The sequence below is a fragment of the Manis javanica genome, chromosome 15 (assembly GCF_040802235.1).
Source record: "Manis javanica isolate MJ-LG chromosome 15, MJ_LKY, whole genome shotgun sequence".
Lineage (NCBI taxonomy): Eukaryota > Metazoa > Chordata > Mammalia > Pholidota > Manidae > Manis > Manis javanica.
The window spans coordinates 8,151,909-8,179,727 of record NC_133170.1 but is presented as its reverse complement, the minus strand read 5'-3'; the positions used below and the strand labels follow the sequence as shown (position 1 = coordinate 8,179,727).

At 39.3% G+C, this 27,819-nt stretch overlaps 1 protein-coding gene across 3 annotated transcripts in view; it reads left to right on the top strand.

The window, feature by feature from the left end:
• The window catches only part of FAR2 (fatty acyl-CoA reductase 2), a 115,586-nt gene that overhangs the window by 18,709 nt on the left and 69,058 nt on the right, over positions 1-27,819 (top strand). The window contains exon 1 of one of the 3 annotated variants that reach the window (XM_073223495.1): positions 16,071-16,092. The exons of the other annotated variants lie outside the window; for them this stretch is intronic. The gene's annotated coding sequence lies outside the window, so the exon portion shown is untranslated. Of the gene's footprint in view, positions 1-16,070; positions 16,093-27,819 lie in introns of those variants that run through there. 3 annotated transcript variants of the gene reach the window in all.

Here is a 27,819-nt window from a genome sequence, read left to right as displayed (position 1 = left end):
AGGCACCTTTTTAAGTAAAGGGAGTTAGTGGGGGCAGGTTTCAGGGGGAGCAGGTGTTGTCTTCTCAGAGTTAGGGCTTGCCCCACCCTCACATAGGACGTATGATGGGGGGAGTTGGCTGTCTGGTTCTGTCACAGTGTTCTGGCACATGAAGTGTGGTTTTTACTATGTTAATACGTGTATCATTTATTTCGGGGTGAAGTTTGGGCCAACTTCTCCATATTGGAACCAGCCAGTTTGGGCCAGTCTGTTCTCTGTACCCTCACTCCCTACATTCGAGAACAGCTTGCTTGGACTGGGGAGAATGTAAGCAGGTGTCTAGGCGTATGTAAACACTGGCCAAAGACCCCTTCCCTCCTTGCCCCTGGCGGGCTGTCACCTGCTCTGATACTGCTCTCCGCGTTACTAATGCAGGTCGCTGCTTTCTCACTAAAAGAAAGCCTCTTCTCTTCTGCAGCTTCTGCACCTTTTGTCAGTCCTTGTTGCTGCTACTTTTCACCTCTAGATCGTTCTGATACTCATCAAATGTATAACTCCCTGTGTCTGTTCCTTTGCAACTCGTGTGACCCTCTGGGAGTTCAGCATCCTCAGTGAAGAGCACGTGGCACCCCTGGGCTTGCCCTCCCATCTTCATCCGCTTTTGTTTCTAGCACAACAGCCCCTGATGTTTAGAAACCTGCTTCCGAGGCCAGTCCTCGGGTCTCAGCATCGCTCCAGACGGCTGGGTCTGAATCCAACGGTTCACACTTGGGCAGTGACGTTCTTTATTTCCAGCACTTATTTTCTTTCTCCCACCAAATCTACTGTTCCAGTTCGGCAAGACCTCAGTCATTTGACTCTTCTCATTCGTCTGCGTGTGTACACGCACACACACACACACACACACACACGTGCGCACACACACACTTTCCCATAGTGCACGAGCTCCTCTGGGTTTACTTTCTGTGCAGCCAGGGCCCATTCCTTCAGTGCCCCTTTACCAGCTCCCTCTACCTCCTGCATTTTCCATTTGTTTCCCCCTCAATCCATTGTTCATACCCCTACGTTTGGAATCTTGCCATATACCCATTTTCTCTGCTCCAACCGGGGACAGTAAGGTGTTAAGAGGGAAAACTAGGGAAGGGTCTTTGTGTGTGTGAAATAGGGGTGATACGAATCCATCTTTCACCTCAGCTGGACATTCTGCTGTTTTCAGCTCCTTTGCTGGCTTCTGGTCTGTTTTCTTTCCTATCTAGAGCAATGATTAGAAATGTACCGCTTTTCCAGAAGCACCTTTCTTTCCTTGCAGCTCTTTAACTGACAAAATGGATCTTGCCTCATACTCCGTAGAAAAATGAGAAATAACCAAAGATCTATCTCAGCTTCTGCTCCAACCTCTAAGTGTAGCTACCTCCCACCCACTCCTGCCCCTTTTCCTCCTTTCTAGAAGGCACAATGAGCTTCCTGTGTCCAGAAATAAAATTCTACCAACTTTATTACCTCTGAGCTCCTCCAGAACCTCAGTCCCACTTATTTTCATTCTCTCCTTATCTAATTTTTCTCTGACTGTGCATATACTCAAACATCCATTTTATTAATAGATGAACTCCCCCCCCACACCCAATTTTTTATATCCTTTTATTCTTTGATTGCTGCCCTGTCACCCTGTATCACTTTTCCTTCTACGGTTGGACTCTTTCAGAGGTAATTTACACTAGCTCTTCTAGAAATACTACAGTAAAACTGTTCGTGAATTATTCTGACAATTCAGTACTTTATTTAGTCACTTTCTTCTCCTGTGTTGACATTTCACCTTACTCAATCAGGATGTTCGCTTTGTGTGGACATAAGCCTGCTGCTTTGACCCAACGACCAGAGCACTAACTGGGAAACCTCGTATCAGAAACAAGAACTTAAAAATAGTGATGGAAATTGTGAAACAAAACAAAAAAAAATAAAACCATTTCTCATGATCCGTTTACTGATATGAATTTTTTGGAGAAATGGTGCATCAAAAATAAAAAGCGTAGTCAAAATAAATGTACATATCTTCAAAGATGCCATACAGTTTCCGCATTCAAGATTCCAGAAGGTACCAGAGGGTGAGTTCTTGATCCTGTGTCAGTCAAGAGTAAACACAGGTGTCAGGGAAACCTTTTCTTTACAGTTTATCCTGGCTTGAGACCAGTGGGGAGTTGCTGAACTTTGCTTCTTGCTCCATAAAAGGAGAGAATGCAATTAGATGAAGCCTCACCCTCTGTTGACAGAAATTCTTGAGATGTATGATACTGTGAGGAGGCACGGGGACCTTTTACTATTAGCAACTGTCAGGTTACCCTGATGATATGTCGGGTCAACTCATTTCTGGAGATGGCGAGTGGTCTGTCTACTGCCGGACCAGGCCTGCCCGGGCACCCTGATGACGTGTCTAGGTGCTGCGAAAGCTCATTTCTAAAGAACAGGCTCAGAAAGAGAAATGAATAGAAAGTAATTTCAAACTATAGATAATAATAATTTAGCATTCATCTCATAAAAATGCTAGAGTAAAAACTGAAAAACAAATACCAAAATTTAACGCCAAGGGTTAAAAACTAGGTGACCTCAGTTTATGATACCTTAAGAGATGGAAAATGTAAATATCATGCTCCTTTAGCTTTCTAAAACTATGTACATGTTACTTAGCTTTTCAAAAGTGCTAAATGTGGGAGGTCACTTTTTATAATGTTTGTTATCAAAAGAAAAGTTTAAGCTCCCTACACTGATTTTTCCTTATAAGAAAAATGTGGGGAAAATGCTTGGCAACTTTGTCTGAAGAGAATATTGAATTCCTAATAGATAAAGCTATTTATTTTTCAACAATAGCAAAAGGTCATCATTGCTATTAAAACAAGTATACCTTTTTTTCCCTGACTCATTGACTGATTGGGCTGCGTATCATGTCATCAAGGGCACTGGCCTGCCACTCAGCTCTGGGACGTCCCAGTCAGAAGTCCAGCTCAGTTCACATGAGAACAGCGAAGGCAAGCAGGGCATCTGCCAGTGCCGGTGACAACATCTTGGACATTTTTATTTAGTTTGCATTATTTTCTTCAACCTAGAGAAGGAAGAGCTCTTTAAGAAAAAAAACCTCTCATTTTTATTTAAAGAAACTGAAGCTTAGATAAAGCAATTGAAATTCTAGAGAAAAATGAAATAACTATAGCTAAAACTGTCACCCTTATATTAACACTTGTGATAACTGAACAAAAAATCTAAAATATATAATTGCTTGGGACAAAGGCTGAGGAAATGTTACTCTGAATATAATATATACACAATGTTACCCTTGCCCTGGATCTTTAACACAGTGTGTAATCCTAAAGGCTGTTTGATTCTGCCTTAGTCACTCCTTGTTCAGCTGGGCTTTTGACCAGGGCAGTAGAAAATGGCAAAGGGGAATTTTTACTGAATGCGTTTTCAGAGAAAAAATGATAGGTTTGGTTGTGCAAGAGGCAGCAAGTATAGGTTAAATCATTCTTTAACAAACTGCCCGTGAATTTCATGTAGCCAGGCCTACCTCCTATCCCTCAGCAACTCAGTTAAGCAAGAAAAATCTACGTACCGTGCTTACCTCACAAGGAAGTAACAGCCAATCTTATCAAGAGCCAAAGACCATCTGAAGTGCAATCTATTTAAAACAACCTGGGGTAAGAGCCTAAGGAAGTTTACAAATGATGTAACAATTCATGTAGCTAAATCATTTAGGGCTGATGTTTGAATGCCTTCAGAGGACATCCTGACACTTGAGCAAATCTCATCAGTTTTATTCCAGTCCTTTCTGTCTGCATTGGCTCCTGTATTGGCAGCCCAGGCCGGTGGAAACCTGTCTGTATGAATTCAAATAATCAGCAGAGGGAATAACAGGTAGCTGGTTGTAGCTCTGCTCTTGATTAGAAATTTTGAAGGAAAGCTCTTTTTTGCTTCTGTGCATGCTTTTATTAGAACATATTATTGTACAAATGCTTCATGGAAAAATATAGTTGGAAAACCAACGACCCTGAGAACTATGCCAGTGAATCTGTTAATCATCCCGGTGGCATTTCTCCAGAAAAAAAATTGGGCTGTTAACCAATGTTTCTGTAGCCAATACAGGAAGGACTGTCTCCTTCAGTTGGATAAGTGGCGATATTTGCAGATGATTAAAATGGGGACTGAGTTGAAAAATGCATTTACATGACATTACTGTGACGCACTGGCTGAACTATAATCAAATGCACACATTCATAGATACAGAGCTGGACATGACCTCAAGTGGGCATTTGCTCTGGGCTCTAGAAGGTATTCTTATCCTCATTGTATAGATATGTCTCCAAATTTCCCCAAGATTACAGGTAATCATCAACTTTATAATTTAATAGCAACTGTAATATAAGCCTAAAAACTTCAGCAACTGTATTTCTGTTCAGAAGACAGATTGTCTTCTGAACAGAAAATTGAATTTATCTGTGCCGCTGCTATGAAGGAGCTATATAGCAATATAAAAGCAGTGGACAATCTACACCTTGCCTGCAAAATTTCAAATGCAGTCAACGTTATTTCTTGGGAGACGTGTTGCTCGTGGTCTGCTGCATGGAAGTTAACCTAATGATTTTCGCGTAGTGGTCAGTGCAAAATTAACGGCCCTCAGAAACAGTGGTCTGCATGGAAGCAGATCTGTTATAACAATTATAAGAATACAGTAACCATAAAAAAAGAATTCTCAAAATTGATTCCCACTCCTGCCACTCTTTTATGTACTTAAAAGGTTACATTAAGTAATGATTTTTTTAATGTACACATAGGACATAAGCGTTTTTCTTAAAATAAAAAGGAAGGGTAGCTTTGTTTTTCTATCATGGAGAAGCCCAGGTCCTTTGACATTGCTTCTTGGAATATAAGATACAAAAACTAGAGATACCCTGTGCTGGACAACTTACTGAAAAGTTATCTTTGTGACAATGTATGACTTCATGTTTATTGAGTTTGTAGACATTGTTTCACTGGATGAATTGGCTAGGGTTGGCATAACTAGGCACCCCAGGCTGGGTGACTTAAACAGAAGAAACATTTCTTCTCACAGTTCTGTAGGTTGGATGTCCAAGTCCAGATGCCGGCAGGGGCGGTTCCTCCTGAGGATGGTGGCTGAAAGATCTGTTCAGCCTTCCTCGCCGTCTGGTCGATGGCTTCCTTGTCTCTGTGTCTTCACTTCTTTCCTCTGATGTGCCTATATTCAAATTCTCTTTTTATGAGGCTATATAAAAACCAGTCACTTTAGATTAGATTGCATCCTAATGACCTGATTTTCATTTAATTACTATTGTAAAGATCCTGTCTCTAAATTTGGTCACATTTTGAGGTCCTGTGGATTAGGATATCAACACTGAATTTTGGGGTAGGAGTCCCACTCAGCCTACTAGGATTACTTCTTTCTTCTACCTCCCTTCCCTCCCTTTCCTTCCCCCCTCTTTTTTTTTTTTGACAATACATACCACTAAATACCCATTTTCAGAAATATTCACCTCTTTATTCCTTTTCTAGTGCTGCCATAACAAAACACTGCAGAATGGATAGTTTAAACAACAGAAATTTATTTTTGAACAGCTCTAGAGGCTAGATGTCCATGATCAAGGTTTAAGCAGATTCGGTTTCCTCTGAGGCTTCTCTCCTTGGTTTGCAGTGACTTTCACGTCACTGTGTCCTCATGTGGTATTTCCCTGTGTGTGTGTGTGCGTGCAATACATGCACATGCGTGCACGCGCGTACACAAACAACACATCCCTGGTGTCTAAGTTTCCTTTTCTTGTAAGGACACAGTCAGATTAGATTAGGACCCACACTAAATAACTCATTTTATTTTAACTTTTAGACACTTGTCTCCAAATGCAGTTACAGTTTCAGGTATGGGGACCTAGAGCTTCAACATACAAATATGGGGAGTGGGGAGACACAATTCAGCCCTGACAGTATCTTAACTGCATTGCCTCTGAATGCTGATGCCAAAATTCAGGAAGTTCTTGAGATATGTAATGGGACAAGGAAAGAGGAAGGAAATCAACATTTCTATGCTTGTGTGTGTGGAACACCAGGCAGAGACTTTATACTGATGCACAGCCACCAGATGCGTACTTGCCCTGTGTCAGGACCTTTGCATGCATTCTCTTTAATTCTCACAACAAATCTTCAAGGGAGGCAGGAGTCCTACTTAACAGAAGACAGAATTGAAATGTAGAGGTGAGAGTGCTTTTCAGAGCCGGGATTCACACTCTGGGCTATGAAGCTAAGACATCTCTTGCTCACTCTTCATGACACCAGAGTGACACCCATCTACTCATTCTTGATTGGCAGTCCATCGCCGTTCCTACCTGTATAATCTAACTTCAGGAACATTTTCCTGTTATAAGTGGAAAAACTGAGGCCCAGAAAGAACCAAACCCATCCTGACCCCATCTGTCTCCTCTACTTTAGTGATGTGTTATTTGAATCCATTTGTCAGTTGTAAGCTATCCTTGCATTGGTCAGATATGGAGGTTCATAGCAGGGAGCATTGTTGATGAGAATGAAATGGGTCATTTTCCACATAAAATCTGAGCTCTGCTATGACTACCAGAAAAAGAAAAGTGGCTGATGGAAAATATTATGCTTTGAAAGTAGGTGGGTTGACATCCTGCCCAAAGCAGTTTACAGATTCAGTGCAATCTCCATCAAAATACCGATGGTATTTTTCAGTGTAGTAGAGCAAGTAATTAATCCTGAAATATATATGGAACCACACAAGACCCCAAATAGCCAAAGAAATCTTGAGAAAGAAGAACAAAGAGGGTATCATGCAGCCTTGTTTCAAGCTATACTATAAAGCTATAGTAATTAAAACAGTATGGTACTGACACAAGAATAGATGCATCAATCAATGGAACAGAATTGAATGCCCAGATAAACCCACACATACATGGTTAATTAATATACGAGAAAGGAGGCAAGAATATATAATGGGGAAAATATAGTCTCTTCAATAAATGGTATTGGCAAAACTGGACAGCTACATACAAGAGAATGAAACTGGATTACTGCCTAGCACCATACACAAAAGTAAACTCAAAATGGATTAAAGACCTAAATGTAAAACATGAAACCATATAACTCTCAGAAGAAAATACAGGCAAGAATGTCTTGAACATCAGCATGAGTAATTTGTTTCTGGATGTTTCTCCTCAGGCAAGGGAAACAAAAGCAAAAATAAGTGGGACTACATCAAACTGAAAAGCTTCTGCACAACAAAGGAAACCCTCAACAAAATGAAAAGGCAACCTACTGAATGGGAGAATTTATTTGCAAATGGTATGTCTGATAAGGAGATAATATTAAAACTACATGAAGAACTCATACAACTCAACAGCAAAAGTCACAAGTAGCCCAATTAAAAAATAGGCAGAGGACCTGAACAGACATTTTTCCAAAGAAGAAATACAAATGTCCAATAGGCACATGAAAAGATGTTCCACATCACTAATCATCAGGGAATGAAAATCAAAACCACAATGAGATATCACCTCATATCAGTTAGAATGGCCATTGCCCAAAAATCAAGAAATAACAAGTGCAAAGATGTGGAGAAAAGAGAACCCTCCTACACTGTTCGTGGAAATGTAAATTGTTCTAGCCTCTGTGGAAAGCAGTATGGAGGTTCCTCGAAAATCTAAAAATAGAAGTACCATACAACCAAGCGACTCCACATCTAGGACTTTATCTGAAGAAAACAAAAATCACTATCTCAAAAAGATATATGCACACCTATGTTCATTGCTGTATTACTTACAATAGCCAAGATATGGAAGAACTGAGGTGCTCATCAATGGATGAATGAATGAAGAATTGTACATATACACAATGGACTGTTACTCAGCCATAAAAAATAAAGAAATTTTGCCATTTGCAACAACATGGAAGGACTTAGAGTGTATTATGCTAAATGAAATAAGCCAGGCAGAGAAAGACAAATACCATATGATTTCTCTTATATGTGGAATCTAAACAAAACAAAACAGACTCATAGACACAGAGAAGAGACTTGGTGGTTACCCTGCTGGAAGTGGTGGTGGGGGTGGAGAAGTGAAATAAGTGAAGGGGATAAAGAGGCACAAAAATCTCTATTATAATATAAATTAGTCACAGGGGTGAAAGTCATAGAGAATGTAGTCAATAATGTAATATCTTTCTATGTTGACATATAGTAACTACACCTATTGTGAGCATTTAATGTAGATAACTCTCAAGTCACTACATTTTATACTTGAAAGCAACATAATATGTATCAACTTTACATCAGTTTAAAAATTAAAAAAATAAAGTAGGTGGCCTGAGGAGTAATAATATTAAAGATACTGGCATTTAACTCCTATTTACAATGGAAAATTCTCATTGAGAGGAACTTTAAGACAGTTATGTAATTTAAAAGATCAGTCAGAAAAGATGAAATCAGCTGACCTCAGAAGAGCCAGACACCAAAATCTACCAAAAGAAGGTGTAATGGGTATACCTAATCTAAGAGCAGATTCACCCTTGGTGAAATAACAACAGAATGCCTCTGTGAAAATAAAGATATTTCTTTTCTTGATCCAAAAAATAAAGATACCACTTCCCAATACAGGAAATGTTACTCATTACATCCTAAATGTTTCACAGAGCAGTAATCACTAAACGATTATTTTAAGAAAGTTGGTCTCTGAGAACCCAGTACCACCCACTGTAAACTAGCTCATAAAAACTTTCAGGCTGTTCAGAATGCCTCTGAGCTCTTTTTTGTTTCTTTTAAGATGAGTTTCCAGTGCCCTCATGCTGCCCAGGATCCAGTCCCCCAAACTGCCCTTTCCCCATGAAGCCCTTCATTGCACGCCCTTGACCTTGAGGGAATGCCTTCATCTAACTTCAGCCATTCACTCATGATCTTACTAAAATTGTCCCTCATCTGACCTGTGACTCTTTCCAGAGCACATATAAAACAGTTTGACCAGAGACTTCATTGTTTTCTGATAATGTTTTGAGGCCCCAAGGAAGTCTAAAGGACAGGTACTTAGACTGGGGGAATCTTTCCTCTTTTCTAACCACATGTACTTTCCTAAGATCATATATATTATTTGATGAGTTATCTATCTGTAAAAATCATGCACAAAATACAAAAGCCTGGAAATCTGGATTTCCCGAGAGAGCACTTGGTTTTCTCATTTATTAATCCCATGTGTACAAAAAGAACACCAGTGTGTGTTGTATCTTCTCTTGGTATTTTTGGTGTGAGAGTCAGATAGCTGCTTTTGCTATCTTCTCCAAGCATACATCCTATCTATGCTTGGAATAAAAAAATAATAATAACAAGCTTTGTTGCTTTTCAATGGTCATTAATTTGTACTTCTATAAAATATCTAATTCATGCTTTTTACTTGACTCATTAACCAGTGTTTATCTTGCCATTCTGATTACCATTTTTAAAATATGTTATGTGGCAATTGGTAAACAAAGAGGAATAGACTTTTCTACTAGTTTTCCTTAAGTTCACACACAAAAATACTCACTAAAGATTGAATTTTCTGCAGTTAACAGTAATCAGATTTTATTTGAAATGTGGCACTGGGAGTATAGTACATGCTGTCAGCTTTCTCCTGAAGCTAAAATGAAGCGGTAGGATTTTTTACCCCAGGACATTCTCTGATTAGCATTTTACCTTGGTGGCCAATAGCGCTCCAGTTTATCTTATTATCATTCATTTATCAAGTATAAATACATATCAGTCATGTATTAAGTGGTTATTTTATTTCCAAATGAAAGTTTACTGGAACCCTTCAGATTTTCAGAATCTGTAGCCCATGATGACTTCATTTGGAAACCTTGAAGCGAAATAGACCAAAGAGATAGTCCTGACCGCAAATATTAACAGAAGTTTAGAACTTGATAAAGGTGATGATTGTGTTCCATTGTGATATATTAAATGCCACCGAATAGTACACATCGAATCACATATTTTATGTTGTGAATTTAACTCCAAATAATAGAAAAATTAACACAAAGGTAGAAAAATCTCTGAGAAGTTCATCTCCCTCCTCCGTAAAAGAACCTTACGTAACTCCACTGGGATAATTGTCGACTCAGGCCACAGAAGTAAATTTGAATTTGCAGTTCTGGGAGAGATTAGGTCAGGCCTTAAATCAAGAAGCTGGAGGCAAGTGAAATTGTCACTGACTCCTTAAATACCACTTGGAGTCCAAGAACTGTACTTCCTCCAGGTTTTTTGTTCTTACTGTGATAAATTATGTAGCCTGGTCCCCAAGATCCATTACAAAGGTTGATCTATCGTCTTTGTTCTTAAAGGGAATTTTTAAGAACTTTCACGGCATTTCATGGAATTTTTTAACCTTTCATGGTGCTCTGACCCTCAGAGTTTGAGTGGCCGAGCTAAATATCTCCTTCAGATGGTAAATTCCATTTCTTAGGAATAGACAACAGCTGGTCTGAACCCATTGGCTACCACTTCAAAAATTTCAAAATTGTTGCTAATCTTAATTCTCCACATTTCACAATCTTCTCCTTAAAATTTTATAAACTAACTTTATTATCCACTTGTAGCCTCTTTTCCATATTTCCATTTCATCGGATTCCAGACTAGATATAATTGTTACTCTGAAATATAATGGAAAAATTAGCTTCTTCCAAGCATGCTAGCCTCTTGTTTTCTAAACACCTAATAATTACCACAAAGCACTATTCGTGCAATGTATTAAAATGTGTGTTTACACACATACCTCGTTTGTTCTCTATCAGCCCTTTGCTCTTAAATAGTGACACTAGTAGTGTCTATTCTGTAGCCCTGTGCATGAGGAATCAGTTTGAACTCTGTATCTTTGGGTTCTGTGGGACCCCAAAGCAGGACAGAGACACAGGAAGAGACACTCCAGTGATGTACAGGGACTGGAAGACCAACGGCCTAGCCGCAAATGACCTAAATTCAAGTTCTAGCTTCAAATTCTGGCACTTCCGTCATCAGATTGTCAACCTCCTTAAACCTCAGTTCCCTCTTCAGTACAATGGAGATTAATAATGTCTGCTCGTAGAGTTCTTCAACTCCTAAATTATAAAATATACATGGTGTCCTAAAGTGATTTTTAAATATTATTTCCATGGTCAGAGATAATTCTCTCCTCTCAAATAACTGTGTTTAATTTGGATAATGATAGCTCTTGTCTGAAATATTTTTAATTCTCTGTGTGTTGGTTTGCTATTAAAATCCATTCTATACACTTTATTCCAGCTCTTCCAACTCTTTTAAATTCTGATGCTGTTTCAAAACCTCCATCTACCTAAGTCCTGGCCGGGAAGGACTGTTCTTAAAATGTCCTTTTCAGATGGAAATGGATATTTTGCTGGCTGCTCATGGCTGTGGACAGTACTGGAACATCCTAGAACAAGGATGGGGGCAAAACCAGGAAGCAAGCAAGAACAGTCCAGCCGCTTTTCAGGTCAGAGCCCAGCCAGAGGCTTCAGCTTGATGAGGACCCTTAGGGGAACCACGGGCAGAGAGGGGGAAGCTCCAGGACAACTCGCACCAACGCCTAGAAAAGCAGATTCTGAGGCCTGATGTGTTTGTTTGCTATTGCTTCCGTAACAAAAACGCCACAGACTGGGTGGCCTCGATGACATTTACTTTCTCACAGTTCTGGAGGCTGAAAGTCCAAGATCGAGGTGCTGGCAGATTCCGTTTCTCTGGGGCCTCTCTGGCTCTGGCTTGCCGATGGCCACCTTCTCATTGTGTCCTCACACGGCCTTTCCCTGTGTTGACTCATCCCTGGTCCTCTTGTCCCCATTTTCTCTCCTTACAAGGACATGAGTCTGATTGGATTAGAGCCCACCCTAAAATCCTCTTTTTAGCTTAATTACCCTTTTAAAGGCCCTATCTCCAAATATAACCATATTTTGCAGTGCTGGAGGTTAGGGTTTCAGCATAGGGATTTGAGGGGACATACCTGAGCCATAACACATGTGTTTTACACCATTTCCAGTGTTTCCCTGAGAAATGAAGGCCTGTTTGCATGTGATAGTAACTGCCTTCATATGCTTCCCTTATCACAACCCAACACCCCTTCAAGTGTACTTTGCAACTCCCCAAATTTCCACTCAAATCCTTTTCTTGGGTTCTTCTGTGGGACCCCAAAGCAGGACAGAGACACAGGAAGAGACACTCCGGTGATGTACAGGGACTGGAAGACCAACAGCCTAGCCGCAAATGACCTAAATTCAAGTTCTAGCTTCAAATTCTGGCACTTCCGTCATCAGATTGTCAACCTCCTTAAACCTGAGTTCCCTCTTCAGTACAATGGAGATTAATAATGTCTGCTCGTAGAGTTCTTCAACTCCTAAATTATAAAATATACATGGTGTCCTAAAGTGATTTTTAAATATTATTTCCATGGTCAGAGATAATTCTCTGCCCTCAAATAACTGTGTTTAATTTGGATAATCAAGTTTAAATCTATGGAATTTTTATACTTCATAAGGCAGCATGTGGTTAGCTTCAAATAAATGATAGAGTCTGTTATCATAATCACTGCTCAGAATGTTAGCACCAGATCCTGAGTCAGTCCAGAAAATAACCCTGACCACTGGTGACCACTGGATCCCTTTACTTCACTGGGATCCATTATTTATTTGCTATGAGAGAGAAAGTTTGTATATTCTTGCCATCAGACCTTAGGATTCTGCTGGGAGCACAAACTTGTATACAAATGACCGCAGGAGCTAGATGAATAAGCTTCATAAAACCTAGAAAATTATACAGAGTAAACATACGAAGAACGGTTTTATAGTTCAGCCCTCAAGTGGGCTGCCATTAGACACTGGGTCAATATATTAAAAATATATGATTTTCATACAACCAAGATAAAAAAATAAAAGGAGCTTTATACAGTCATACTGTAGAACCATAAAAATTCAACACTGGAATTTCAGCATTGGTTTTCAATGTGGGCTATCACCCCACTTCACCCTTGGGGCACTTGGAACTATGAGAAGGATGGTTTCTGGTTGCCACAACCAGAGATGGGAAGCATTAATGTGTTGGATCTAGAAACGCTAAACACGCAGCAATGCAGGGGACACAACTACCCACAGCCTAACAAAGAACTATCTTGCCCTCATCCTACCCACTGATGCTCCGCCTCCCCCCCCACCCCCAATCCCCGTTGCATGGGAGAAACTGATGCCCAGGACAGATTCTCCCACAGTCCACCAGGTTTTGCATCAGTCTATATTACAGACAGTGCCACCCAATGGAAATACTGTGTAAGCCACAAATGCAAGCTACTTGTAACTCAATTCGTTGAGTCACAGTAAATTTTTTTAAACTGTGAATCACAATTAACTTAATAATATATTTTATTTAACCCAGTAAATACAAAATGTTATCATTTAGTATGTAATCAATATACAGTTCTTAATGAGATATTTGATGGGTTTTTGTACCGTGTCTTCAAAAATCTGTTGAATGTTTATACATAGTAGCCCATCAGTTCAAACTAAGCCACATTTCAAGTGCTTAATAGCCACCTGTAGCTGGTGGTTCCCTTATGGCACCTCTAGGAGATTCTGCGTGTTTTTCTAAAGCATCTTTGTCTTTTACAAGATTCATGCCATACAGAACTCAGTGAAAGATCTCAGTTCACTCCATCTACTATGCCTATCATTCTAACAATAGAAAGGTATGAAATGGGTCTAAATGTGTATTTCAGAAAGCGCAGCCTGGTTGGTACTTTGTATCTTCTGATCTTCTAGGCAGTTGAAACTTGACTCCTGGATGACTCATTTGAGTATTTTTGTTTTAGGTATAAAGCTAAATTGGCCATTTTATAATTCCAGGCTTGATTTTCTTTTCTGAAAAATATGCAGTCCTTTTGCCATTTGCCATAATTGTGTTCCTTATTCAGAATATTACCTTTACACAAATTTCCAGCCTTCTTGTCAGAATTTTAAATAGCTTAGTTCTTTTTAGGGCTGTTTTTTTTTTTTGAAGTTTGCCTAAATTTCCCTTGCTGAAACTGCTATAAATATTCCCCAGTTTCCTCTAGCTAATACAACTACTTATTTCTTTCATATTTTTTTTACAAGATCAATTTTATGTGTTAATAAGTTCTTTCTGGCATTATTTCATGCTGTATTGAATACAATTGTCCATTCTTATTTCTCTACAGATTGATTATTAAATGATAAACATTTTGCTTGAGGTAGTGTATAATTATTTTTCATAAATATTTTATTTTTACTTGACTTTCAATAAAAATTGAAATGAAATTACCCCGAGGTAAAAAAAAACATAGACTTTTTAATATTTGAATTTAAAATACAAAACATTTGAACTTTAAATCTTTAAATCCCACATACATAGATTTTAAAATGTATCACGCCTGTACATCAGTGCCTTAGATTATAAAAAAAAGGAGAAACCATATCAATTTTTCTGAAAATTTTTAAAGGAATGATTTATCCACATTTTAGTTGGAATTTGGTAACTTTATGGCCTGAAGGCAGAATGAAGTAAATGGTCATTTTAGTCCATGTACATATATAATTTTTTATTGTCTACTTCTCAGCTAAGAGTTGTATATTCCAGGCAGCGGAGCTGTGTGTCTGCTTTGAGTTTTTTGGCCAAGTTTTCCGTAAAGGTCCCCATTTTAAGTATTTTAGACTTTGGTAACCCAGTGGTTTCTATCCATTTGCCTACCATTGTAGCATGAAAGCAGCCATTGAAATATGTGAAGGTAGGGGCCTAGCTGTCATCCAATAAAACTTTATTTACAAAAACAGACCTCAGGCTATATTTGGCCCATGGGCTGTGGTTTGCTGGCCCTGGTTCTAGATATTCTAGAGTCACCTCAGTTTGACAACAGGCTGGCCATTTGATCTCCCATTATGACTCTGGCATGATGTTGAGTTGTTACACTGAGCTTTGAATACAAAGAAGACAGGTTCAGATATCACTAATTCTTGTCTGACTATTATTTATTGTCTTTCTGGTTTCCCTGCTATGTGTATTATAAAAATCATTTATACCTCTGCTTAAAAAATTAACTAATGTTTACATTGTTGTTTTATTTTAGTCATTTCCATAAAACTGCACCCTCAGTTTCGAGTACTTCACTTCAGAGCTTTTGGCCTTTCATTTTCTATATATTTCCTGCTTTGAGTTCATTTGCCCTGTGGTGAACACTCCTAAATTTGCCGCTTACACCATAGTGTAAAAACAGCCACCTGGGGGGTTTATCCTAAGTAGTTCTCCATGAAGGTGTAAGGATACATTTATAAATGCTACTAGCTAAAATGGACACTTGCGAGATACATGTGGCTAAAGTCATCAGCCCTGAAACAGGCCAGTTTGAAGAGCTTTTAGTTGTACAACCTAAATGTGGTGCTTTTGAAATACTGGTATGACTAAACACAATAAAACAAATGCAACATAAAAGCCAAAATTTTTCAAAAATAGGAAGGCCTAGAGCTGCTGCAGAAATGATTTCTCTGGTTCTGGTTACTCTGGGTTGTTACTGTTGAAGTGTTAAATGGCCAAATTACAGTTGCTATGGGAACTGAAGCTGAAACTTGACCTTTGATACATGTTCGGTACTGCTAACCTGGTGGTAACAGTCTTTTGCAATTACCTTGTGTTTGTAAGTGGCCTTGTTTTAGGCTTTCAAGGAAATTAACTTGAAAAGATTCTTTGGGAGGGAGAAAGCAGAAAGCTTGGTACCTTTCAGAATCTCATTGGCTCTTAGTATCAGAGTTTATTTCTGTAGAATTAGTTTGTAGCAATGCTTTTTGAAGGTTAAGTACTGGATTCCCAGTACTTAGAGAGGCTGCTCTTTAAAATAAACAATGAACTCTCAGTTACCAAAAAGTCAGTTGCCTGGTTATTTGTGTTGGTTGGATAGAACTTTGGCCACAGCCTCTGAACAGGCCTGTGACTTGTCAGAAAGCAACAGAAGAAAAGCGATGCCCGCAGTAGCCATGAGTTAGAAGTGACCATAGCTGATTCCTTTACCTTCTCCATTGCAACAAATTAAAAAATAGGTGAGTCAACAAACTGCAGTAATTCCTGCCATCATCTAATTATTATACCTCTACAAAGTAAATTAATTAAACTGTCCTTTATGATTATGCAAATGTGTATATTCTGAGTAAATATGAACTATGAGACTCGTGAAGCCCCTACGATGTTTCAGGATTCCGAACCCCAAAGGACCCGAGGAGACTTAAGAGATGAGAAGGGTTAACATTCGTTCAGTACTTCCTATGTGCTGGGCACTATGGTGGTTGCTTTCTCTATGCCATCTCATTTAATCCTCCCAACATTCCCCATGGAAACCCTGAAGTTAACCAACTTTCCCCAGTCACACAATTGTAACTGGTGGAGCTAGTATTTGAACCTAGTTCTTGGTAACTCCGAAATTCCAGAGTTCTTTAAAAGACCATCCAGGTTGTTGCAGGTTTCTAGTTCTGCAAATAATATTTGTTATATGTTTATCAAATAGCTCAAAGTTTCTATAAAATATTGCATTTGTGCATGACCGAAGTCAATGAGTACATCTGAGTTTACTTAAGGAGTGAGGGCCATTTATTGAGCCTCAGCTTTTATAACAATTAAGGCAGCATAAGGGTCTAGTCAACATGAAATAAAAGTACAAGTGGAAAGATAAAGCAGCAGAGAGTAGAAACAAAGGCCTTGGTTCCTTGGACGGCCCCCTTCTCCCATTTATAAACATACCTGTAAGTTGGCATCCATATTGCAGAAATCAAGAGTTTGTTTTTTCAGTTGGATAGCCAAGAGGTTAAAATTATTATATTTTTAGTTATGCAGCTTTTCAAGCTTAGCGTTTACAGCAGGGAGCTGAAAGCTGGCCTTACATTGCCTCTTAAAGTACAGGGAAGTGCTTTAATAGACTATACAGTAGAGCCAGGTTGTTCTGGGTTGTTAAGAGCCCCACTCGTCTATTGTCTCTTCCTGCTCCATTTAAGTTAAGTGCTGCCCCCTGCAGGCATTCAGGTTTCCCTCCTGTCAAGTAGGATGGTTCCTTAAGGTGGAGTGTGTGTTTCTAGCTGATAAATGGAAGCAAAGAGAAGTGTGCTTAGTGGTCCATTACAGGAGTTACCATATTCCTAAGGCCAGTCTTCAACCTATCAGTTTCTGAAATTGAGTCCGAGGTTCAATGGAATGGATTCCCAGTATAGGAACTCATAAGAAATGGATATAGAAACTAGAATCACGGTTTATTAATTTTTTTGATACAAGCTTCTTCCTAGAACTAAAATGATTCTGTCTTCCTCGAAAGGGACCTTCCTTCTTATATCATGGTGACTGGGTGTCGTGTCTAATCCATAGAGTTGAGATGGATCCCCACACAAAATGTGGTTTGGATTTCCACATTGTTGATGCCACACACACACCAAGAAGGTTTGAAAAGCTTTATTCTCATAATGAAGCTTTCTGGGGAGAGCAGGGCAGAACTCTCAGGCCAATCTGAAAATGGCTTGAAATATCTGTGGAATGAGAAAAGGAGATTGGCTCGGGGTTTTCAGGGTGGTTAGAGGTCGGGCTGAAGTAAGAATTTTCCTGTATGACTCGAACTGACTGCCGGTGACTAAGCACCTGGGCTTCCTTATCCGTTTGCCCAGATGTGGGGCGGAAAGGGAAGAGGGAGGGGTAAGGCTTAAAAGATGTCTGTAATCAGACATCAAATAACGGAGTCAGGACTGTTGGTTACACTGGGTCTCGGGTTTGTAAGAAAAACATTGTTCAGTTAACACAGAATTAGTGCAACATGCAGTGAATACTATTGAAATGGTTCGTACAAAGTATGGTGAATGGACTCCCTGCCCATCAATAGAATTAGCCCCCCAGGCTTCCAGAATATCAGGTTTTAGGTCTCTACCTTTTGATCACTTTTGGGGGAAAAAAATCTACAAATTCTTGTCTTTTACTTCTGCTCATGAGGTTTTTCCTGGAAACATTCTTTGATACTAGAGAACTTGCCAAGCTTGCTGGCCCAGTCCTTGCTTTTTAACATGTCTTCTTTGATGATTTCTTCAGATTAGCAAATCTCATCTGTTGTGGGCATGATTAAATTATTTTAACTCATACTATTCTAAGCAAATTGTAGTGTCTGCCATCTACAAGCACTTTAACATTTTTTTCTGAACTGGTTGTTTTCTAAACTGATAATGAATCTTTCTCCTATTGTTCATGAAGTCTCATCACACATGTTATTCAAGGACACTGACCTTATTCCCTCATATCCTCATTTAAAGGAAAATAATATGTATATTTTGGAATATTGGTAACAGCAGAGAAAATTTCTGTAAATAAGTATTTAATGCATGAAGAGTAAAGTGGGAAAGCTGAGATCAATTCTGAGTGTGACCAGCTGTGCTCTGTCTCTTGAGGCGGGAACAAAAAAATACACTCAAAAGGAACTAGAAAAAAATTCAGAATGCACTCAAAAAACGTCTGCCAAAACAAGGACAATTCAGGCCTTTTCTAAAGGGCCACTTCTATACAGTTTATTTTTAAACCTGCTTATCAGAAGAACAAAGTATGTTTCATGACTGCAACAGTCTAGGTCAGTGGTTCTCAGTCTAGGTGGAGTCATAGATCTATGGGAAAACTGATGAAAATCCTTGGTAGAGAGAAAATTCACACAAAGCAATACTTGCCTTTGACCTATAATGTGTGTTACATTATTCAATACTAAGTTTATGATGTTGGTAGGTAAAAATCATTTCCAAAGACAAGAATTTGTTTCATAAGCAACTCAGTCCTTACTAGAGCAGTTTCTCATTATTGACTGGTTATGTTGTTCATTTAGAGTTTCCAGTTTTGTCTCTGAACCTGTCTTTGTGTTTTGTTGTTCAATTATTACCCAAATGGGGGGATTGAAATACAAGATGCACTGTCTTATATTTCTATAAATATGTTGCAGATAAAAAGCCTGATTAAGCAGACTTACAAGAATCAGATATGCAAATAATAGCAGCAACCTTTGATTCGATGGTAACCGTGTACCAGGTCCAGTACAAAGCACTATCTTATTTAACCTTCCAACAACTTTATGATATATCAAAATATTAATCCCATTTCATTGATGAGTAAACTAAGGCTTAGAAAGGTTAATTTGCCTAAGTATTTGTTGAGCACCTCCCTGAATGTCTGATACTAAAGAGGAATATACTAATGAAGTAAGACATGAATTCAGTACAATATTAAAGCTAAAACTTTTTTATATTTAATTGCATTTTAAAATGTCTGTGTTTGAAATTGTGAAATGCAATTTCCAACATTATAGTTTAATTATACACCAAACTAACGATTTGGAGAGTTGACTAATTCTAAAATTCTGTTAGTGTTCATTTAAGAAATGATGTATTCCATCACAGGCTCTGTTAATGATGGAAACTAAACAAACAGATATATCCCAGATATTTGAACTCAAGACAAAACAACATCTCAGACTTAACATCAGATAATTTTTATAAATCCAGAATTCATCTCCTTTGTTTGTACATATACGAAATGATCGATATAGCTTAGTGGTGACATTAAATATACTTTAAATAGAAGTGACATTGCTGCCTCTTTATTTATAGCTGTTGAACAGCTGTTGTTTTCAAAATAGCACTTTTTGAAAAAAAAAGTATAGAAAAGAAAAATGTGGTTGGAGCCTTACTTTTATATTTGTTATTTTGAAATAGCTTTCTATAAAGACAATTTATATCCTCTCCCATTATTCTTTTACATTTACAGATCATAGCACCTTTCCTTTAAGGTTTATCACTTATATCTACAGATTTGTCATAGAGGATAAAGATTTTAGAGTTAATGTTCTGAAGTAATTTTTGCCCCTTCTGGAGATTAAAAAAGAAACCGAAGAATAAAAATGTTAGGTGTCGCCCCATAGCTCAGTGGAACAGAATAGAGAACCCAGATATGAGCCCACTCATATACGCTCGATTAAAATACAATAAAGGACATACACATTGGGGAAAAGACAGCCTCTTCAATAACTGGCGTTGGGAAAACTGGACAGCTACATGCAAGAGAATGAAACTGGATCACTGTCTAACTCCATACAGAAAAGTAAATCCAAAATGGATCAAAGACCTGAATGTAAGACATGAAACCACAAAACTCTTAGAAGAACACATAGGCAAAAATTTCTTGAACATAAGTATGAGCAATTTTTTCCTGGACACATCTCCTCAGACAAGGGGAATGATATCAAAAATGAGTAAGTGGGACTACATCAAACTGAAAAGCTTCTGTACAGCAAAGGACACCACCCACAGAACAAAAAGGCAGCCTACAGTATGGGAGAATATATTCGTGAATGAGTCATCTGATAAGGGGTTAACATCCAAAATCTATAAAGAACTTACACTCCTCAACACCCAAATAGCCTGATTAAAAACTGGTTGAGGACCTTAACAGACATTTTTCCAAAGAAGACATGCAGATGTCATACCAGTGAGAATGGCCAGCATCCAAAAGATAAGAAATAACGAGTGTTCACAAGGATATGGAGACATGGAAACCCTCCTTCCCTGCTGTTGGGAATGTAAATTGGTGCAGCTACTATGGAAAGCTGTATAGAGGTTCCTCAAAAAATTAAAAATAGAAATACCATTTGACCCAGTAACTCCTCTTCTACAAACTTACAGAAAGAAAAAAAAAATCCTGATTTGAAAAAGTATATGCATCCCTATGTTGACTGCTGCATTATTTGCAATAGCCAAGATATGGAAGCAACTTAAGTGTCCATCAATAGATGAATGAATGGATAAAGAAGAATGGTACATATACACAGTGGAATATTATTCAGCCATAAACTGAAAAGAAATCCTGCTATTTGCAAGAACATGGATGGAACTAGAGGGTATTATGCTCAGTGAAGTAAGCCAGGCAAAGAAATACCATATGATCTCACTTATTTGTGGAATATAAAAACAAAGCAAAACAGAAGAAACACAGCAGCAGTAGACTCACAGACACTGAGAAGTGACTAGTGGTTACCACAGGGGAGGGGTTGTGGTGGATGGGTGGGGAGGATGGTGGAGATAAAGGGGCACAAAAATTCTCAATCAATATAAGTTGGTCACGGGGATGATAGTACAGCATGGAGAAAATAGTCAATGATTCTGTAACATCTATGTTGACACTAGTGGGGGTGAGGATTTACTAATATGGGTAACTGTTGAACTACTGTGTTGTACATTTGAAACCAACATAAGATTATATATCATTGACACTTCAATAAAAAATAAATTACAAATGTTAGGTGTCACCGTGAAACAATAATGCAATCAACTCTACACTTCCATCTACAAGGATAGAAAAAACAGTGATTCTTATATATGAAGATGCTTTCTGCATGAAGCCAGTATTTTCTTTCCTACTGTATCTCCTTATTCATGGTACATTTCCTGATCTTCCAGAAGCATTTGAAGTTCATAAATTTCCTCCTTTCCCTTTCTTTTTGACCTGTGCATTCATTCATTAGCCATTTATTCTGTAGCAGGTGCTAGAGGTACAAAGATAAAATCATATTCCTGTTCTCAAGGTACTGAAAGTCTAAAAGACAGGCAGATGTGGAAACTCTTGCAGTGTCCCCTGGTAATACCACTGGGGTTCAAGGAAGGGCCAGGGCCATAGGCCCAGTGGAAGGGGTGAGGCGGGTTTGAAGGGATGAGGTGGGTTTATCAGGGAAGCCAAATGTAACGCATATGACTAAAGTGTAGGCCTATGTTGTAGAGGTGGTAGAAGTTGAAAATGGAGAAGCATGCAGGGACCAGCTCGCCTATACTTCGTTATATGCCACAATTGGGAATTCAGATTTCATCATTAATCACATTAACAAGGTTTAAAAAATTGAAGAAGCTTCAGCATGGAGGGGGCATGATGATATATGCATTTTAGGAAGATCCCACCAGGAGCTTTGGGGAGGCAGAATGGACCAGATTGGCAGAAAAGATGGGTATTTAAGGAGAACATTGAGAGGTCCCGAGCAGCTGCAGTAAGAATGTGGTGCAGACACAGATGGTGAGGCAGATTGAGGCAGAATCTCCAGGATTCATCGACTGATGTTATGTGGGGAAAGAGGGAGCTAGAGATAACTCTCACATTCGGCCTTGAGCTTGCAGGGGGATGGTGGTGGTGGTAATCAGACTTCGGGACCAATTTTTTAATATGTTGTGTTTTTGGTGCTACTGAAACATCTCAGTGGAACTGTGTAAAACCTATTAGATATTAGTCTAGGGCTCATGTTATTTCAGAGAAAATCTGGGCCATGGATAGTATAAGAATTTAAGAGCCTTATAGGTAGCACGTAGGTGGTGGTGCAAACCATCTGTATGCATGAAGTCATCAGTAGCTACATAAAAAATTAAAACAAAGGGTGTAGGGTGGCACCCAAGGGAAGTACCACCTCCTGCCCTTCCTACCATTTGGGTCCCCCATGCATTATCTTCCTGTTTTACACTTTCCTGTTTACTGCTCACAATTGCCATCATCTCCCCATGACCTAGCACACCCAGTTTCTCTTTGGGACTTCAAAATGAATACTGATTTCAATCGAGTTTCTCTTAGTTATCTACTGCACTTTAGATCTACTTGTGAGCATACACTTACATTTGACAGCATATACCCTTTGAATAAGGAATAAGGGGAGGGTGAGGTCCCCATCCTATTCACCATCATTGGGATAAGAAAAATTTTATCAGCCTGATGTTACACAGTCATGCCACACCATCTGTCCTCTTTCTCAAATGAGATTTCTGCCTTCTTCATCTGTATATAAGAGTTAAGGACATAAATAGAGGTCAAAGAATGGACTCATCAAGAGCTTCACTTTCTAATGTCTATGACAGTGTCTATTAACTTAAGACTTAGTCATAAGTTATATGGTATCATTCTCTTCTTAATTGTGAGTGCTGACTTTGACATAGCTAGGTCAAATTTGAGCTCATTATTCTTCTAGAACCGCACTGTCCAATATGGTAGCCACACCTAGGTATTTAAAATTAAAATTTAATTAATTGAAATTCAATAAAAAATTCATTTTGTCAGTCACACTAGTCACCTTTCAGCTGCACAACAGACAGATTGGAAAGTGGCTACATATTGGAAAGCAAAGGTATAGAACACTTACTCATCACAGATAAATCGTCATGAAAAATCTGAGAATCACAATAGAAATAAATCTCAGTAAATTAAATTACACATTAGCCCCTGATAATTCATCAGGACAGAACAGTACAAATGATTTTATAATTCCCTTTAAAGATGACTTCAGAAGAAAGAAACTTGATATTTAGTATCTGCAGAGAAGAGAAACACTTTATCAAATATAAACTCGCTGGAGTTTTGGCTAAAAGCTGTGGCCTTGGATTCATGTGACACTCTAACACTCCTTAAACCATAGAAAAGTACATGAAATATAGTAACTCTCCCCCCAACAGTGTAGTTGTTTGGCCTTGATCATTTTCGCAGGAAAGCAGTTCATGCTGCACATCCACTCTCCCTTGCAAAGAATTATTACCTAAGTGAGAGGTTTCCTCGGTTCTTAGGTTTCCGTGGGAGAATCACCTAAGGGGTAAGCTCCTAATGTGACTCTTAGTGGGAAGGGTCTGCATTCTTACACTTGGGCCTCAGGAAGACCTCTGGGTCATGGCCAATTACATGGCCATCTACCTCTGAGGCTACTGAAGCCATTTCATTTCCCACAAAATTGTTTTCCCTGCATGAAACCTGTCTGTATCAGTTTAGGAATAAAGGCAGTAAATGGGTGGCACCTTGATCACCACCTGCACCTTACAAATTGCAGAAGTCTGAGTTAGAACATTTGTCAGAGGTGAAATGTAATCTTTAGTAGGATCCAAAGTGGTAAGAGCCAACATGATTTTGTAATAAATAACTGGACAGAAAGCATGGTTGACTCACAGCAGCTTGTTTCTTGAGCATAGCAGCAAATGAGAAACATCTGTGTGTTAAAAAGAAATGAATTTGTTCTCTGTGTAAGTGCAGATCTTAGCTTTTCTGCCTAGCTTTTTCTCTAAGCATCTCCTGTAAGCCAGGACTAGCCTGGTACTAGAGAGACAGTGAAGACACAGTCCCTGACCTTACACAGCCCATATTCTAATGGGATGACTGACAAAAGTGCATACAAAATGAAACAGTTAAAAATATAAGTTTTATGAAGGAAATTAGCATAAATCTGAAAGAAGGAAAAATAAAGTCTCCTGTACTATATGTAGGGTGTTCAGGAGGGCTTCTCTGGGCTTGTGGCTTTTAATCTGACACTTGAAGGGTAAAGCAGGGCTGGCTCTGTGAAGTGTGTTCTCCACAGACAGAGCAGCCAGTGCAAAGGCCCTGGGGTGAGATTATGTACCTACATATCTGCTACAAGCTTTCTTCACCAGGTCTTTTTTTCTTGACAGAATCATACCAATGAGTCCTTTATAATATTAAAATAATAGCAAGTATTTGTTACATTGTTGCTCTCATGAAAAAATTTGAGGTTTTCCTTTGAATTTTATTGTTATACAGTGAAACCTACCATTTGGAAATAATTCATTCCTTTTAGTCTATGAAAGTCACCCCGTATACCTGTGACTGGGTGAGGTAGTAAGTTTATGCATTTTACTATGTTCAGGAAACATTGCTCATTGGTGCCCTACCAGACCTGAATCACAGCAGAGATTTCCAGGGGTTGTGGACACAGATCTGTCAGATAGGAATAAAATGTTATTTTCTCTGGTCTCAGAAGAACAGGCCTGGTAATTTTCAGTGTACTGATGTGTTATACAACCCTTTGCTCTGTTGATCTGAAGGTGTGAAATTTCAACTTTATAGTGTTTGTTGACTGACTAAATAAAAGCAGCAAAATATGGATATTAAAATCTATGCCATATTTTAAGCGCTCGCTGTTTTGGTAGATATATAATAAAAGAACAGCCAAGTGTACAGAGTAGGCTCTGAAGAAAGGGAGACCAATGAATTAGGGAAAAAGCCCCACATGATCCTTTAAATCTGAATGAAATAATGGTCTTAGCCAAACTCAAAAGATCTCACATTGATAGAAGAACACAAGGCATCCTTAAGGCTTGGAAAGGTCTCAGAAACCCATGACATTCTCAGAAGCCTCAGTCTCTAGATCACGTAGCTAGACATTAAAGGAGGCTGCAGGCAGGGAGGTAGGGGTCCAGAGAATCTTGATTCTTACTTGTCTTAAAAAAAAAAACCTGTATTTTATATAACTTTATTTTTCTGACTTGTGACTACCAGATGCCCATTATGAAAACTTGTTTTTAAAACAATCATCAATTCCCTCTGCTTTGGTTAGAGCCTGGGGACTATGACTTAATGATAGCCTCTCCCAGAAGTAGAAGCATAATAAAAATGTGCTTTCTTAAATGGTGCCTCCCTTCAATTTACTCTTCGGTACTTGGCATCACTAGGTAGCATGTTCCCTGAGAGCTCCTCCCCTCAGCCCATCAAATGCTCCTACATCCCCTGTTTGCCCGACTTGTTTCCCAAGCACTAGATGAGAATCTCCAAAGGGTCCAGCAGTCCTCACTTTTGTGCAGAATTGGACCGAGCACCTATCATTCACCGTGTTTTGAGTCATGGATCATGATGACATTCATAATTTACTTGAGCTTTCTCAGATTGTTGCAATGTTCCTATAAGGCTCAACATCTGGAGTAAGACACCATATTCCAGAAGTGACACCTGGATTTACCTAACACAAATTCTTGCCTCATCAAAATTAGGACTAATTGAGAAACTGCTGAATTTCCTAAATATTGCTTGCATTCAACCTGACACAGGACTCAGACCTGAGGGCTGCACCCCAGCCCTGCAGGGCTTTACCATGAAGCTTGGCTTTGGCTGCCATGGATAAATGCATGTGTGGTTGGGCTTTGCTTTGGTGCCTTTGATCCCTCCCAGCCAATCAGAACTATGCATTGGCTCCTAACTAAATGGAAGGACCAATGGGATTTGATTTTTATTGCTTCCATCTCTGATTGGGGGACTAAGACACACATATATTTAAGGAAGGGAAAGAACAGTGAAGATGCTAAGTGTGAATAAAAGAAGATCATCACGTGAAATGACATCCAGCAGACTGTGGTCACGTGCCAAGAGACTGACGTAAAGCGTAACTGCGGTGGGGCTGGTGAGCAGCCTGGGCAGGTATCACGGATGAAGTGGGATTTGATCTGGGCTTCAGATAGGTCAGTGGTTCTCAGCTTCCCTGGACATGAGGGTCATGTTGGGAGGTTTTAAATGACAAGTGAGATTTCCTGGACGAACGTAAGAGGAGTGGGGTGCCATGAGAAGGAAAAGAAGTTTAAAAGAAACAAAGCTTCTTTGGCCACAGTAAAAAGTTATTAGTGTTGGAGGAAACAAAGAAAGACAGAAAAGTTACCTTCCTCTGATTTTTAAATAGCCTTGTGTGCCAGCCAGCCCAAGGAATTTTGGAGATCTTTGGCTCAGGATAGTGGGGTCTATCTAGCCACAACATCTGAATTTTATAGCTAGAGAAAGATATTAGGATTCCTCTGTGTCATGTAACTCCTCGCTTCCCATTTCTGCCCCCCGTTTGGAAGCCTAAGTTGGACAGAAATTAAGTGTAGACGTGCTAATGCTTCACTTGTTCCTCATTCTCTCATATGCCGGAGGCCAGGTGTTACCCTGGGGATGTGGTAATTCGTACAGTACAACTGCTGGGTAGGATTCCTGTGTACTAGCCAGAAGGGGGCACTGCTGAGGCAGCAGAGCCAGAGGCTCCGGCGGGTAACCAGGCCGCACTGGGCTGTCATCCCCCTTAGGAGGACGAGGGGCCTCTGCCCTGGCCCCTCCTGTATTACACCAATACTTTCACTTTGGCTTTGATCCACTTGCTACTTTGGTTTGTTTTGCCATTGCTCTTTTTTTATTTTTTTATTTTTTGGCATGTCTCGGCTTCTCTCTTTTTCCCCTTGGGGGTGTCTGGGTAAAGCTTTGATCATATTGTGGGTGATACTAAGCTGAGACAGACTGGATGAACGGATGGATGGATGGATGGATGGATGGATGATAGATATTTTTCTGGAGACCACCTAACTAGGAGAAAATGGCTCCGTTTACAGCTGGCATTTCATAAGATTCTTTGCAGATAAAAATCTGTCAGATCTTAAAAGAAGATAAATTTCACACTACTGCACAAATTCAGGCACTTGAACACAGCCTATTAACCGTAATCTCTGCTTATTCATTTAATAACTTAAAAGGTTATTTCGAGTACTTTATGTTTTAGCATTAAATGTATTTTCTCACAGCTGGCTGGCTAGCAGGTTAGCATCTCCTGGCTGAACAAGAGCGCTGAGCGGGATCAAACTCACATCCTGAAGGCTGCTGCCACCCTCTTCCTGTGCTGCTTCCTCTAAACTGAAGCTAAAAGACTGTGTGGCCACTTGCTGTGGCCTACATGGAAGCTTCGGTTTCTGCCATCTGCCCTCACTCATGTATTCATTACTGAGCAGCCGCAGGCTGCAAGGGGCAGTCTTTTGTCCAAATATCAGTGACTTGGGGACTTAAGGTCTGCTACTTGGTCCACTGAAATAAGAGAAATAGGCTTTATCAGACACTGAGAGTCAATGTTTCCTGGGATTTTTTTGTGTGTAGCCTTTCTTGTAGGTTGTGGCATGTTGGCTATGCAAGTATCACAGCTGTTATCTTGTTTACTCTTCATTTATATTTCTGCT